General features: G+C 38.1%; 1 protein-coding gene across 5 annotated transcripts in view; it reads right to left on the minus strand.

Moving 5' to 3' along the window:
- Positions 1-15,242, minus strand: part of HIBCH (3-hydroxyisobutyryl-CoA hydrolase) — a 256,064-nt gene that overhangs the window by 46,546 nt on the left and 194,276 nt on the right. For 3 of the 5 annotated variants that reach the window (XR_013447266.1, XR_013447264.1, XR_013447263.1), the window contains exon 16: positions 8,372-8,477. The exons of 1 other annotated variant lie outside the window; for it this stretch is intronic. The gene's annotated coding sequence lies outside the window, so the exon portion shown is untranslated. Of the gene's footprint in view, positions 1-8,367; positions 8,478-15,242 lie in introns of all 5 variants that reach the window. One more of the 5 variants, XR_013447265.1, reaches the window with a different exon arrangement.

Genomic DNA, 15,242 nt, shown 5'->3' on the forward strand with positions numbered 1-15,242 from the left:
TGAGGGACACTAATGGTATGACTGAATAACTTACTAAAGCTCTGTATAATTCTGTCTCCGTTTCCTAATCTCTAAGATGCAAGTGGCTAATGCAGATCTGTTCTCCCATTATTTTTCTTTACCAGGTAAGTAAACTCTGTTATGGACCTTGCATTTCTTGTAGGTGGCAGTCAGGTGGCAAGGGATAGTGGAGCTGAAATATAGTGGCCCTTTAAAAGAAAAACACAAAATTATAAATACAAAATTAGATATAGGGCCTCAGAAGAGGCCTATGCAAGTGAAAAGGACCCCTGAGATCCATTAGCTTTACTGCAAATTTCCTCTGCCACGGTGGGAATGGTACAGAAACTACTTTTGTGTTATTCTATACTATTATTGGGGCATATGTTTACTTAATATAGTCCCTAGCAGATAGAAAGCATGCAATCAAGGTTATATTTTATTATTCTTGGAGGAAAAGACAGGGTCCTGTGTTGAAATAAGTGTGAAAACACTACACAGTCTTTCACTCTTGGAAATTGATAATACATATTAACCTACTGTAATTGTAGTATAATAACCCAGATGTACAGATAACTTGAGGCTTCAACACTTTGCAGCTGATCTGGTCTTCCACCCATGCTAACCACCTGCTGCTTAGAAAAATGAAAATAAAAAATTTTTTAAAAAGTCCAATCTAGTTTAAAGTTCCATCCAATATTTTAAACATAGTTGACCTTTGAACAACACAGGTTTGAACTGCATGGGTCCACTTATACACAGGTTTTGTTTTGTTTTCTTTACAATACAGTAGTATAAGTGTATTTGCTCTTCCTTACGATTTTCTTAATAACATTTTATTTTCTCTAGCTTACTTTATTGTAAGAATACAGTATATAATACATATAACATACAAAATATGTATTAATTGATTATGTTGTTAGTAAGGCTTCTGGTCAACAGTAGGCTATTAGTAGTTAAGTTTTGGGGGAGTCAAAAGTTACATGTGGAATTTCAACTGTGTAGGGGTTTGGTGCCCCTAAGCCTCATGTTGTTCAAGGGTCAACTGTAGTTCTTTTGGAAAGTACTTGGGTTCTCTTGCATAAAATACCCAGTCTCTTATCTATCCTCTTGCCTCCTCCAAGAAGGTCAGATGTCTGAAATGAGATATATCATTATTATATTGAGAGGTATGTGGCTCATAAGACCTGAAGGAATGGGGGCAAGATAGGCTCCTGGCATTCCCAGTGCTCTACCTTCGCCGCCTCCTTAGCATGCTGGGCAACCTCTGTGCCTGGTGGCTGAAGGAGGTTGTTGTTCCTTTTAGGCTTAGGCCAAGACACTTGTGGGACTCACTGATGGACTCAACCTCACATTCAGCTCCTGATGGTGCTAGGGACCAGTGCTTCTCAAACTTTAACAGGAACAAGAATCACCAGGACAGCTTGTTAAATCACAAATTCCTGGACCTCACCCCCAGAGATTCTGATTAAGTAGGTTTTAGGTACAGCCTGAGAATTTAAATTTGCGAAAAGCTCCTAGGTGGTGATGGTGCTGACACAGCCCATCGAGGGAGCACACTTTGAGTTAGCAAGGCTCCCTTCTGAAATCTGTGACTGTAACAGAGCTCTGCCCGAGAAGTCTACCCTAGAGCCACCTTCTGGCTATGGCCACTTTGCCTGCATGGTGAAGATTGAAAAGATTCTCAGCCAGAAAATTTAACCTCTTAGTCTCCCTCTGTCTGATGATCATGCTGTCAACATGTTGCAATGGTGGGGTGGGGTGGGGTGGGGTGGGGTGGGGGGGCGGCCTGAGAGAACTTTCTTCCAGTGTGGGGCAAGCGCTGCTCCTTTACCTTTGGTATTTTCCTGACATACTAAACACTCCTCCCCATCGCCAGGTCAAAGCCAGGAGAGCAGAGTGGTTCTCGTGTCTGCTTTTCTCGCTGTCTGCCTCTCTCCCCTGCATCTCCTTCCCATTAATTACCAGGTCTGAGAAAGGAGAAGGATGCTCATTCACTTCTCTTACACCATAATCCTCTCCTCAAAGTCCTTCAGCAGTTTCCCATCTCTCTCAGAATAAAAGCCCAAATCCTGATGCAGGCTCAGAAGATCCTACATGGCCTGGCTTCTTGGTTCCTCTCTGATCCCACAGCTCTAGCTCTTCTCCTGTCTACTCCTGCACTTACTCTGGCTTCTTTAATGCCCCTTGAGCCCCAGGGACAATGCCCCAGGATCTTTGCCACACCTATTAACAATATCTTGGGAACACAGTTTGGGAAACAGTCTAGGGAGTAGTTAAATGTTCCTCAAAATATAATGAGATACTGTCACTTTGTTAAACTGAAAAGTAAAAGACTCAAGTACTTTTAACTGTTTAACTTGATGACTTGCTTTTTCTCAAAAAGATTAGGTTTCATTAAAATTTTGTGTTATCTTTAGCACCACTGTACTTGAAATTACATGAACCTAGAAAAGTACATTTGTTTTGTTATGTTAACCACTTAAAGTAACAGAAGTTCTTTGGATTTCAATATTTTTCCAATGACATTTTTGAAAAGTGGGCTTATAAAAGTATTCAGAATGTTCCAAAATTTACATTGAGAAAGCATTATAGAATTTGGATGTCATCAAATAACTTGCTAGTGTCTTTGTAGACTTAATGGTATTATATTGGGGGAGTTCATTTTGCTACAATTTGGAAAGGATTTGTTTTCAGTTTTGTACAATAATTCTAAAAAATTTGATATTCATATTCTCTCACCATACAATGACCAGAAGTTATTGAAAATCTTGTTTAATTCTGAATCTACATTTCACTTGCCTTATTTAGAAATAAATCAATAAAATTTGCCTCAAAACATTTTTATATGAGTCCTGGTATCTGGGTAGGCTTTGGTCTATTGTATACAATCTCATTTCACATGCATATGTTATAAAAAGAAATAAAATTTTTGAGTGCCTATAAAAAAAAACTAAGTTTCTTAAGCAGAAGCCAAGTACTTGTAAGAGTAAAGGCACTGTCATCAAAGCAATTTGAAACTGTTAAGACCTCAACCACAAGGAGACACCATCTCACTGTCAAAATGGCTGAAATCAAAAACACAAGAAACAAGTGTTGGTGAGGATGTAGAGGAAGAGGAACCCTTGTGCACTGTTGGTGGGAATGTAAACTGGTGGAGACACTGTGGGAAACAGTGTGGAGTTTCCTCAAAAAGTTAAAAAAAAATACCGTATGATTCAGTAATTCCACTTCTGGGTATTTAAGGATACAAAAGGATACGAAAAGATTAATTCAAAAAAGATACATATGCACCTTTATGCTTATTGCAGTATTATTTACAATAGCCAAGATATGGAAGCAACCTGAGCATGTATTGATAGATGAATGAATAAAGAAGATGTGGTTTGCATAAACAATGGAATATTATTCAGCCATAAAAAAGAACGAACTCTTGTCATTTGCAACAAAATGGATGGACCTGGAGGGTATTATGCTAAGTGAAATAAGTCAGTCAGAGAAAGACAAATACCTTATGATTTCACTTATATGCAGGATCTAAAAAACAAAACAAATGAGCGAACAAACAAACAGATACTTAAATACAGAGAACAAACTAGTGGTTGCCAGAGGGGAGAAGGGTGGAGAGGATGGGTGAAATAGGTGAAGGGGATTAAGAGGTTGAAAAATATTAAGACCTGAGTCTCAGAGCTAGAAAAAACTAGGGTTGAAACTTAGTTTGGCCCCTTACTTGCTATGTGACACTGGGAAAATTAGCCTTTCTAGTCTCTAAAATGAGTATAGGCAGTCCTCACTTTGCACAGTTCCAACATGTACATATTTCTGTTAGCATGGTTTAGTTAAATAACACCAGTTTCCCAAAACACAGTTCAAACATCAGTTACCATACACAGTAACTGTGAGTAATTGCATAAAATACACACTTTGTTCCTAGCATTTCAGTTTCAAATCGCTGTGTAAATAATAGATGCACATCCCGGTCAATAACCAATCCCATCACTGTTTCCAAAGTCTGCCCGTGATGGGCACTGTTCTTCAGCTCACGCACAGACCGCAGGCCTCGAGCTGTGTTGCCTCCTTGGCTCCCAGTGATAAACACATGTGACATTTTATAAAAATCGCTAACCAAAAGAAGGAATTGGCCAAAAAGATGAAATGTGGCAAAGAAATGAAAAGCAGTGATGCTGGAAATGAAATTGAAACCAAACATAAATGGAATGACTGTGGGACTGTGGCCATTGCTGCCACTGGAGAGACCTTAGACCTGAAACCAGAGACACTTAGTGAAGGCTGCCTTAGCAACAAATGAGGAAAGTAATTATGAAGAGAGAGAGCAAGATGTCCCAGAAGTGAGGCTGGCAAGAAACTTCCCACTACAGGAAGTCTCAAAGATATTGCATGACGTTGATAAAGGATAAAATATGATAAGCTGATCCAGACTGAGAAAGGAATATGTCATTTGCCAAAGAATAGAAAAGATGCTGGCTCTCTACTGTAAGATACATGATGGGAGGAAGGAGGCTGGAGCTGTTCAGACTTCTCTTGATGAGTGTTTATAACTTCGTGTTTATAACTCAGTCTCAATAAGAAATAAAACACTTCAGTTCTGTGCGTTTCTAATGTTTTAAATTACAGTATGCTGATTTACTAATTTTATGATTTTTAGATTTCCCTATATATTTAGAATCTAACAGTAGGAGAATTTTTAAAGTTTTGACAAAACCTTTTTAAAGTCATGGACCATTGTCATTTTTCCGGTTGACTATTAGAATCTCTGGACAGTTTCAGCCTGCACAGTCATTTTTATAGCCCTGTATTAGCTACCATGCAAAGGAAAGACTGCCTGCATAATAAAAGAATGTACCTTATAGGGTTCGGGGGCAGATTACATGAAACACTGCATGGCAAGCACTACCTATGTGGTCTGGTCTGCATTAGGCTCTAAATGAATGTTGTCTATTTTATGAGATGATTCTTTATCTTGTAGGAATTTTGAGGACTTATAGTTATGTATGACTTGTTTTTAAATTATACGTGGATGCTTTATTATTGTTGGAGATGTTTTTTAAAATATATTCCAAACTAAATACCTAAGCATTTTCTCCAGAAGAATTTGTGATAGCTATTCTCTCTTCCAAAACATCCACAAAACTTAGGAGTTATTCATGGAAGGGAAACAAGACATTTATGAGCACTTTCATTAGAAAAAGTTTCAAAAGGATTCAAATCCTTTACAAATAAGACGTACTGTTTCATTTCCTTATTTTGTTTTTGCCTCTCCCTGAGTTTTCCCTTTAAAAATAAAAAGTGTCAAATTCCTTTAAAAGATGCCTTTAGATGCATTCTTATGAATGAATATTCTCTGAAGCTCTTTTGGGGAATTACTCGTGGAAGTGCCTACAATGATTACAGAAAGGGGGACTTTTCAAAGGCATCAGCACAAGGCTGATGGGGGTCTTAGATGGGGGTCTTGGGACCCAAGAAAAGCCCCGTAAACAAAGAGGAAGTAATTATGTACCTGTTATTTAACTGTTGGTCACATATTAAAAATAGAGGCTGAAAATACCCAAGGAATGATTTTTATTGGTTACATGATCATGTGCCTTGTAGTGGAGGAAAGCTTTTAAGATACTGCCTGGCTGAGTGAGCATTTTTGGAGGGGCAACTTGTGAGGGTTTTTTTGGGTGGGGGAGCAATTTGTGAGTTTTGATGCTCTTGAAAAACAAGACATGTGCTAGAGAATCTAGGTGGGCTGCTGAACTGATTGACAAATTAAGTGTGGCTTGCATCACCTCTCGTCGCAAGGGAGAAGTAATACGTGTTCAACCGTTGAAATGGTTAACTGCTTGTGAACAGATGTTCTTAAAGAAGCAGTTGAGCTAAGACTGCAACCTAGTGGTGAGTTTGTGATTGGGAAAAAGTGGCTGTGTTCATTGTGGGCCATTGAGAAAGACGGCATTGGAATTCAAAGTGAGAATGACCTCAAAGGAGAAGTGTGCTTGTGCCCCTTACGGGAAGATTGATCTCCAAATCCTGTTGTACGTGGGCTGAACATGGAGAAAGGGTGACTGGAATCGGCCCTCTGATGCCGTTCATCGTATGTAGCATTTTCCTATGTTCTCTGAAGCTTCTGCTCACTTCTCTGTCTCTTTACAGATGAAGTAAAACCTTGCCAAACCTGCTCTAGCTTATCTGCTCACACCAGTTGGACTCATTTCTTTTATTTACTTGTTTAATCAGTTCCATCTTAGGGTGACTTTTACTTGCTTTTGTTTTTGTGTTTGAAGCGATTCAAATCATACTATTTCTTACTCCAAGTAAATTTTTCATGTAACATGATTCTAAGTATCATTCTCATTAGTCTTTGACTCAACAATAATGTTCAGTTTTTTACAGTTTGATGTAGCTTTCATTTCTTAGAAATGCTTATTACTACTGTATTGACAGCTATTTCATATTATATTGTATTAACATGGAAAAATGTATTGACAGAGCCGCACTCAGGCTTTGCTCTTATTAAGATGATCACTTCGCCTACACAAAATATAGAATATCCAGGAGATATCTCTGTATAAGAATTTGAGTCTTTTAATTATTGTGTATCTTCATTTCATTTTTAAAGTCTACTTGTATCTTAAGTTTCCTCATTTCTCATCAATCTTTTTAAAGCATATACTTAAAAATTAATGTATTTTTTTTATCTTCATCGTCAAATCATCCTTGTCCCCTAGTACTTTAATTTTTAGTTAGCTTATATTACCTTTCTTTTTACGGAGTTTTATTTTACCTGCCAAACTTCACCTGTGATTTTTTTTTTCTTTGTTTGCTCCTCCCAAATCTTTTTTCTCTGACAAAGCTTGGTATTTGGGTATGAAGACTGGTTATTCTGTAGGTAATAAAGTCAGTCTTGTGCTTTCATGAAGGTTATCAAAATATAATACTATTAGCTTTCAAATTCTTTCTCCACCTCAGGTCTTCCGCATTTAATTCAAATACATTTTCCAGAAAAATGTCTTAATTCTTTCAAGTTTATATGCTCCTAAGTGTTGGGAGTACATGAATCCATAGCATTGCCAAATGCAGATAACCCATGATTACAAGACTCACTGTAGTAAGCTGACTATAGGAAGCCCATCTCTGTCAGTAAAATAATGGCCTCTACATAATTCAGAGGATTTGTTGTTTGTCCTCCAGTGTCGCCCTAATGAAACAGTTTTGGATTTTCTTGTGCTCTTTAAAACAGCTTTCTACAAAGTACAAATTTGGACTTGATTTAAATGCGATGAACCAAGAAATCAGCTACTCTGTAATCAATACAGAAATCAATGCTGTAATAGTGAATTATCTGAGAGAGCTTCCTCTTTTCCTAGCACTCATTTGGGATGTGTCCTGGGAAATCTGTGACACAAGATCATGGTGGTTGACATGGCACTCTAAAGGCAATTTCTACTAAAATAAACGTTTGTGGAACAAAATGCTTTTCTGTAAATCACTGAGCAGAATACTGAGGGAACTAAAATAAATCCCTCCTCCCCCATACACTTAGTTATATTTTGGAAGGAGGAGGTAAAATAATGAAACAACATGGCATGTCTCAGAGCTATAGATTTTCAACAAATTACTTCTATAAAGCTATGAAATATATATGAGGAGATATTTTTGAAGACCCTCAAAATCTTTTTAAAAACAATAATGTCGTTAATAATTCAGATTTATTAATTACTCCAGAAGTAATGTATTGAAAATGAGGGTACATTGTATACTGGAAAGTATCATTATATAGTTAAAATTTTATTAATGGAAAATCATGTTGTATAAATATGTATAAAAATACTATAGTAAACTGAAAGCATCTTTGCAGTTTCCTTTAAGAAAAAGCTTAATCCTTGAATAATTCCTTGCCTCTCATATATGAGAGAAACCCACAAGGTTTATTTTTCAGATCTCAAAGAACTATTTTGTCTGGAATCCTAAATACATCTAAAAGAAATGTAAGGAATACTGTTTTATTTTATGTCCTTCTCTAACAAAAAAAAATCTTTAGTTGGTGATTAATATTATTTAGAGTCCATAATAAAAGCTCCTGGATACAGACTTGTTTAAGGGCATAGCACAATAGAGTAAGTTACAAAACTAGGACTTTAGGTGAGGGAAGACAAAGCAAACAGAATTTGGCCCACAAATTGACAGATTTGGAGAGGGCAGGAGTGGTAGGAAAAAGCGGGGCGGGGCGGGGGGATAGGAGGTGGTTTTAACTTAAATGATAGACAGAAATAAATGACATGAAAAGAACTGTCATGCTCTTAAAAAAAAAAAACTTTATAGGCTTAAATAGATGATAGATGGCTAGAAAGAGAATATACCCACTCACGGTCCTGAAGTTTCCGATGTATTTGCGTATTTTGCCAAGGACATCCAGGCGTGGTGGAAGCCAGCTGTCCACATAGTTCAGCAAGTCTCAGAGCAGCTTCCCCTGGCTACCAGAACCCCCAAAAGAGAGATATACAACTGTTAATACTAGATGCAAAAGGTAAGCCTTTTAGGTCTGGGAAGCTTTATTTTGTCCTGTATTTTTTAACACCAGGGACATACATCACTATTTAGGAAGAACTTGGACAATATTTGCCTTTATTGGAAAAAACAATTAAGATATCTAGGACTCTCTGGTTCTCTAGCCTAACTCAGCAGCAAGCTCATTGAGAAGAAAAAGCAGAATGAATGCCCAGATACCCATGAGTGGTGTCCTGACTCCAGCTTTCTGGGGTTTCAGAAAGTCTGTTTCCCCCCTAAATACTCTTTCCTCCTTCAACCCCCATATCCCCAGATCACTACCCAGAGCAATAAAGTGATGGGATATAGAGACGTGAATAATGAATTTATAGACAAGAAATCTTGGACAAGCTCCATACTTGCACAGATTTGAGAGGGGTGGTAAATCTTAGAGCTATCTAAATGTAGCCCTGATACTACTACAGAGTAAAAATTCAGGTGGAAAAAAAGCACTATAAAATGTATTCGCCCCTTATGATCTGCAAGAAGGTGATTCAAAATGGGGTAAACTATTTCCTAGCAAATTCTCTCAGTCACATTTTCTCCCGCCTTACCTATTATAATGTTTGGGATAACACTGGATGGAATAAGTCAGAAATGAGTTCCAGTCACAGCTAGCATTTCTGTTTGTACTTGCTATTCAAAGTGTGGTATGTGGACCAGTAAAATTAGTCTCATGTGGGGACTTGTTAAAAATGTAGACTCTTAGTCTTCATCCTATACCTACTAAATTAGAATCTGCATTTTAAAAGACCCCTGGGTAATTCACAGCATACTACGTTTTGGGAAACACTACTTTATGTAACTTTGGGCTGGTTACTGAATGAATCTCTCCCCTTCTTCGTTTCGCTTCAGTCAACTGTGTAGAAAATTTAAAACTGGAAGGAACCTATTATAAGGATTAGTGGCTTAAAGCATGAATTTTGGAGCTAGTGTGTCTGAGTTTGATTCCCAAGTCTGCCACTTACTGTGTGACCTTGGGCAAGTTATATAGCTTCCCTGTGCCCCAGTTTCCTCATTGATAAAACAGGGATTATAATCATATCTACTTCATGAAGTTGTTGTGAATAATTGCACTTAACAAATGGAAGTATTTAGATTAGTGCTTAGTACAGAGTAAGCATGATACAAGTATCAGTTCTTATTATGACTTAAGATTCTTGATTAACTCCTATTCTAGAACAATGGAGATGCCAATTGACTAGTTTTTGAAAGATACTAGTGAGAGCTTTCTATTAGTGTAAGTTTGAAGAAGTGAGGAAAGCTCCATGGAGGAAGTGGGGATTTAGAATAGTTTTAGGGGATGACTAAATCTGAGATGATTAGAGACAAAAACCATTAAGGGCATTCCAGGTGAAACAGGCTTAGAGGCAGGAGTAAATATTTAGAGACGGACAGAGGAAAGCAGGGAATCATGCCTACTGGGTGCCAGGAATTTTGAAGGCGGCACGGGGTGACTAGAGCAGAAGGCTTGTTAGGCAGTTGAGGGGCTAAGATTGGATCTTCTTAATTCCAGACTGAAAATTGGGAGAGAGAGAGAGAAGAGAGAGAACTGGCAAATAGAATAAAGTGATGCAGGAAAACATTAATAGGAAGGCTCAGAGGGAGAGAGAACAAAAGAAATAAGAAGCAAGATTGGTTATTAGACATGGAGAAAATATAGGGGAGGAGGCAATTATAGCTCTGGAATTTTAAGTCTAAAGGACCAGGAAGGTGAAGGCACTTTTAAGAAAAATGAGAATATTAGTAGCATGCTGCTTTGAGGAAAAGATGGGTTTGTTTTCGGAAGTGTTGAGTACAAGTGATGGGAACACAGCCCATAAATGATTGGGCAGATGTAGTGGAAAGAGCTCCATTTGGAAAAAGGGACAATCATACTTCTACCTTTTATTTTTGTATTACTGAGCACATTAATACCATCAATACAAAAGTAAAATCTTAGAAGTCTAGAATGATATTTTTGTTTTCTTTATACATTTCAAATTCTCAGAATCTGTCTACTAAATATTTTTTAGGTAAGTTTAAGTTAAATGAATTGCAGTATTGGTTTTTTGTAAATCAATACGAAAACTTAGAAGATAATGAGTCTCAGATCCATTATCCATTATGCTGATCCCTGGACAACATTTACGCTGGCCTCAAAGGAATTAAGAACAAATGAACTATGTAGCTCTCAGAATTTTCTAGACACTCCTAGACCTAGAAGGCAAAGATCTTCATCTTTTTGTTCAGGAAATAGACTGGCACAATTCAGTGTCCATGAGACTACCAGTGGTCATCAATAATGTTGACCAGAGTCTCTTGCCTTTAGTGAAACAGGAGCAGAGAAATTGATTGGGAGGGGGCTTGTATGTTATCATAATACTGATCATTGGGTGAAAAGTGCATTTGTGAGCAAATCTAGTACTGCCTAGCAACTGTCTCTAGGTAGAGGGGACCTGGGAGCCAGCTGTGGTTGCCTTCCAGGAGCCATCAGCCTGTTTCTACACACTTCATAAGATACCTGTTTTGGATTATTTGGATTCTAGTTTTAAGGTATAGTTTTCCTTAGCAAACTCTTAATACTAAATATTTTGCTTTTTAGTGACTGACACAATAAACCTAATATTACTACTTTTTGTCCCTTGCTAAATATAACTACACAGAGGTTTAACCATAAAGGAATATGTCTGAAGTCAGGAGCTTCTGTACTTTTTTATTTTTATTTTTTATTTTTTGGAGGTTTTTTTAAATTGAAATTGACTTGAATCTATACATTAAGTTGGGGAGAACTGACATCTTTATAATAATTTTGTTATATGTTAACATGATATATGTCTTTATAATTAATGTCTAGTAAAGTTTATAATTTTTTTCTCATGAAGATCTCTTGCTATATTTATTCTTATGTTCTTTATTTTTTTATTAACATATAATGTATTATTTGTTTCAGGGGTACAGGTCTGTGATTCATCAGACTTACACAATTCACAGCACTCACCATAGCACATACCCTCCCCAGTGTCCATCACCCAGCTACTCCATCCCTCCCACCGTTTGTGTCTTTTAGGCCTGCCACATTCTTAAGTGGTCTAAGACTATACCCAGATTTACATCCATTTCTGAGAGCATAAGATGTGGTATTAAACATACCCCAGAATCTTTAAACTTTTAACTCTCCTCCTGGAAAATCCATCTGTGGTCTTCGTGCGCAGGCATTCCTCTCCTTCCACTGCTGATCATGATTTATGTTCTTGCCCCTGACCTTTGCAGCAGGATGTAGCTCCGCTAATAGCAGTGAAGTGGGAGTTTCCAGAGGAACTGGGGGTTATGCCAGAACTTGATGAGGGGCAAACAAGTTATACTAGAGAGTAGAAGTCTCTCCAGGGAGAAGAGTACTCAGAAAACTCAGAGGAATATAATAAGTACCATAGATTCATCCTGGTTGAGTACTTCCTGACACACCTGGGAAGTTCAGCTCCTCTGATTCTGTCCAAGCTGCTCATTCTCAGAGTCTGCAAATATTTCCCAAAGTAGATACTTGCGTTCGGTCAACCACACATTCATTCTTTTATCCCCATGGCTGCTGGGAAGCCTCACCCCCTTTCCTTGCTCATGTTCTTCCTGCTCTCCAGTCTCTTCCCTCCATTCCACAGGATCCTCTGAGAGCCCTTTCCCTTTGCAAACCCACTTCCCTCAATCCTTATTTTATGATGTGAGGTGGAAACCCCAAGGACCTTACTTCATTTCCAGTCCCCTCTCACAGAGGCTGCTCTTTGTCTGCAACCAGAACCTCATTAACCAGAACCAGGCTGTCCTCCTCTTTAGCTGCCTACACCATTTCCAGGCCTTTCTTATTTATTTTCATGAGAGAAGCCCCTCTACATTCGAGAGACAATGCAGCATTTGAGAACATGGGATTTAGATCTGGACTGTGTTTTGGGATGTTGGGTAGATTACCCAACCTTTCTGACCCTCTTCTTCTACATCTGGAGAAAGAGCATCAGAATCTCATTTGGAAGGTTCTCACAAACCTTTACTGACTACCACGTGCCAGGCATTTTTCTAAGTACTGAAAAAAACAATTCCTGCCCTCAGGAAGCTTGTAGTCTCATGAGGCAATAAGTCCTTAAACAAGTAAATATATATCGATTACAAAATCTCATATGAAAGGAATCAGAGGGTCGCTATGGCAGGTTTCACTGGAAGTATGACTCAGATGGTGGAGAGAGGTATGGAGGGAAGACCCAAGGAGGTAGCCTGTAGAGGGAGAATGGCGGGGTGAGTAAGCTTTAGGCAGTGGAGCAAGGGATGGCAAGATGGCAGAGGAGCAACTTGATACATCCCAGAGATGAAAAAGGACATTGTGAGCAGGAGCATGTCACAGAGTGTGGTTAGAGATATAGGCTGGGGACAGAATTTGTGGGACCTGAGTATGAAGGCTAGATGAAGGAGTTTTAATTTCATTTTGAATGCCATGAGAAGCAGTGATTTTAAGCAGGGGTGTAACATGATGTATGCATTTAAAAGGTCTCTTTGAGGAGGACAAGGGGTTGGGGGATGGGCACAAGGGTGAAGGGAGCGGGAGATACACTTATGGATGAATGAGTCACAGGAATAAAAGGCATAGCATAGGGAATATAGTCAGTGGTATTGTAATAGATTGTATAGTGCCAGATGGGAGCTACACTTGCAGTGAGCATAGCGGAACATAGAGACTTGTCGAATCACTATGTTGTACGCCTGAGGCCAATGTAACATGGTGCATCAACTATACTTCAGTTAAAAAAATAAAAAAGACCTCTCTGAGGATGGCATTTGGAACATAGGATTTATGTGGTAAATGAAATTATATTCACGTGGGCCTCGCTCTCCAGTATTGATTGAGTATAGTATACCTGGGTCACAGTTTTTCTCTCTACCCCAAACTTCTGCTGCCCCCCTTCAATGAGCTCAGCCATCACTCCTACTTCAGATCTCCCGACATCCACAACTCCCAGGCAACTCTTTTGAGCTTCTCAAGAGCAGGGGCCACCCTGCTTGTGAAATCTTATATGTCAGTAAACTCCTCTGACCACAATTTAATAACCTCCTAGTTCCTGCCACACCTGTCTAGGTCTAGGGCTCCGGAGTGGTAGGAGATGAGGATGGAAAGGCTCTTCAGGCTAGGGCCATGTTGTGCAGGGTTGCTTTGAGGCTAAGGAATTTGAAATTTATCCTATAAGAAAGGAAACGCCACACTGAACATTTATAGTTTCCTAAACATGCCATGACACTTGCTGTTCCCCATGCTTGAAATGCCCTCTCTTCTTGGGATCACCTTCGAGCTTCTAGTCATCCTGTGGAGTCTAGCAGTCTCTCATCTCTTCTAGGAAGCCTTCCTTGGCAGTAGAATGTAGCTAATCACATTACATATTGTGTATAACTCTTGGTGTTCTTATGTTATGGAACCACATGCTGATTTTTGGTCTCCCTTCTAAGTCGGAACTCTTTGAGAGCAAGAACTTGTATTATTATTTCCTCGGTACCAGATGCAAAGGACTTCATCATTTCTTGAGTTTTCAAGTTCCACTAAAAAATAAAGTACCCTAATAAAAAATTGGCAAATTGAAAGTCAAAGATTGGTAATTTCCTCATTTAACACCATGTTACTTTGCTAAAGTTTATCCACATACCTTTGCTCTAAAAATTGGCACCAAATTCTAAGAAAACATTCTATTTTTGTTAGTTTTAATTTTTTGATCCAAATATCAAAATATTCATTAAATTTATCAAAATAAAAAGATTACATCGAAGTCTCATTCCTACCCATGCCTTTTCACCCTTTCCCTCCAGCTGCCATGGATTATTATGTCTATTAGCTTGTGTTTTGTCCTCCCAGTGTTTCCTTATGCACGTGTGCAAGTATGAGTGCACTGTTTGTGTGGCCATCTTACATAGAAGAACCTAAAATATATATTGTTTTATCCTTTACTTTTTTTAACATGAAAATTTATCCTAGAGTTGTTTCTGAGTCAGTAATTGATAGAGATGTTCCTTGTTCTTTCTTGCAGATGCATAGTTTTCTATTGTATAAATATCACATGATTTATTCAACCAGTCCCCTATTGCTGGATACTTGCGTTACAATCTTTTAATTTTATAAACAATCTTGCAAGGGATATCCTTGCACAACTCTCATTTCATATTAGCACAAATAATGTATACATATATATGTTATATGTGGTATCTGTATCTATCTATATCTATGTTGGGATTCCTGGAAATGAGATCATTGGGTCAAGACTAAATGCATCTGAAATTCTGATAGATGTTTCCAGAAATGCCTTCCTAATGGTTATTCCATTCCCTACTCCTATCAGCAGTAATTGAAAGTGTCTGTTTCCCCATAGCCTCTCCAGCAGTGTGTTATAGGACTTTTCAGTTTTGCGAATCTGATAGTTGAGGAAATGTAATATTAATTGCATTTTTACTAGTGAAGTTTGGCACTGTTTCATATGTTTAGTGATTATTTGTATTTTTTTCCTGTGACCTATCCATTCATATCCTTTGCCCACATCCATATAAGGTTTGTCTTTTTCTTTTATATATAAAGAGAGAGAGAGAATGTAAGTATTCAATCTGTGCTACGAGTCACAAATGTCTTTCCTTTTTGTCATTTGTGTTTTGACTTTGTTGATGGCATATTTCTGACCTGCAGAAGTGTTTATTTT

This window comes from Halichoerus grypus, chromosome 4 (assembly GCF_964656455.1).
Source record: "Halichoerus grypus chromosome 4, mHalGry1.hap1.1, whole genome shotgun sequence".
NCBI lineage: Eukaryota > Metazoa > Chordata > Mammalia > Carnivora > Phocidae > Halichoerus > Halichoerus grypus.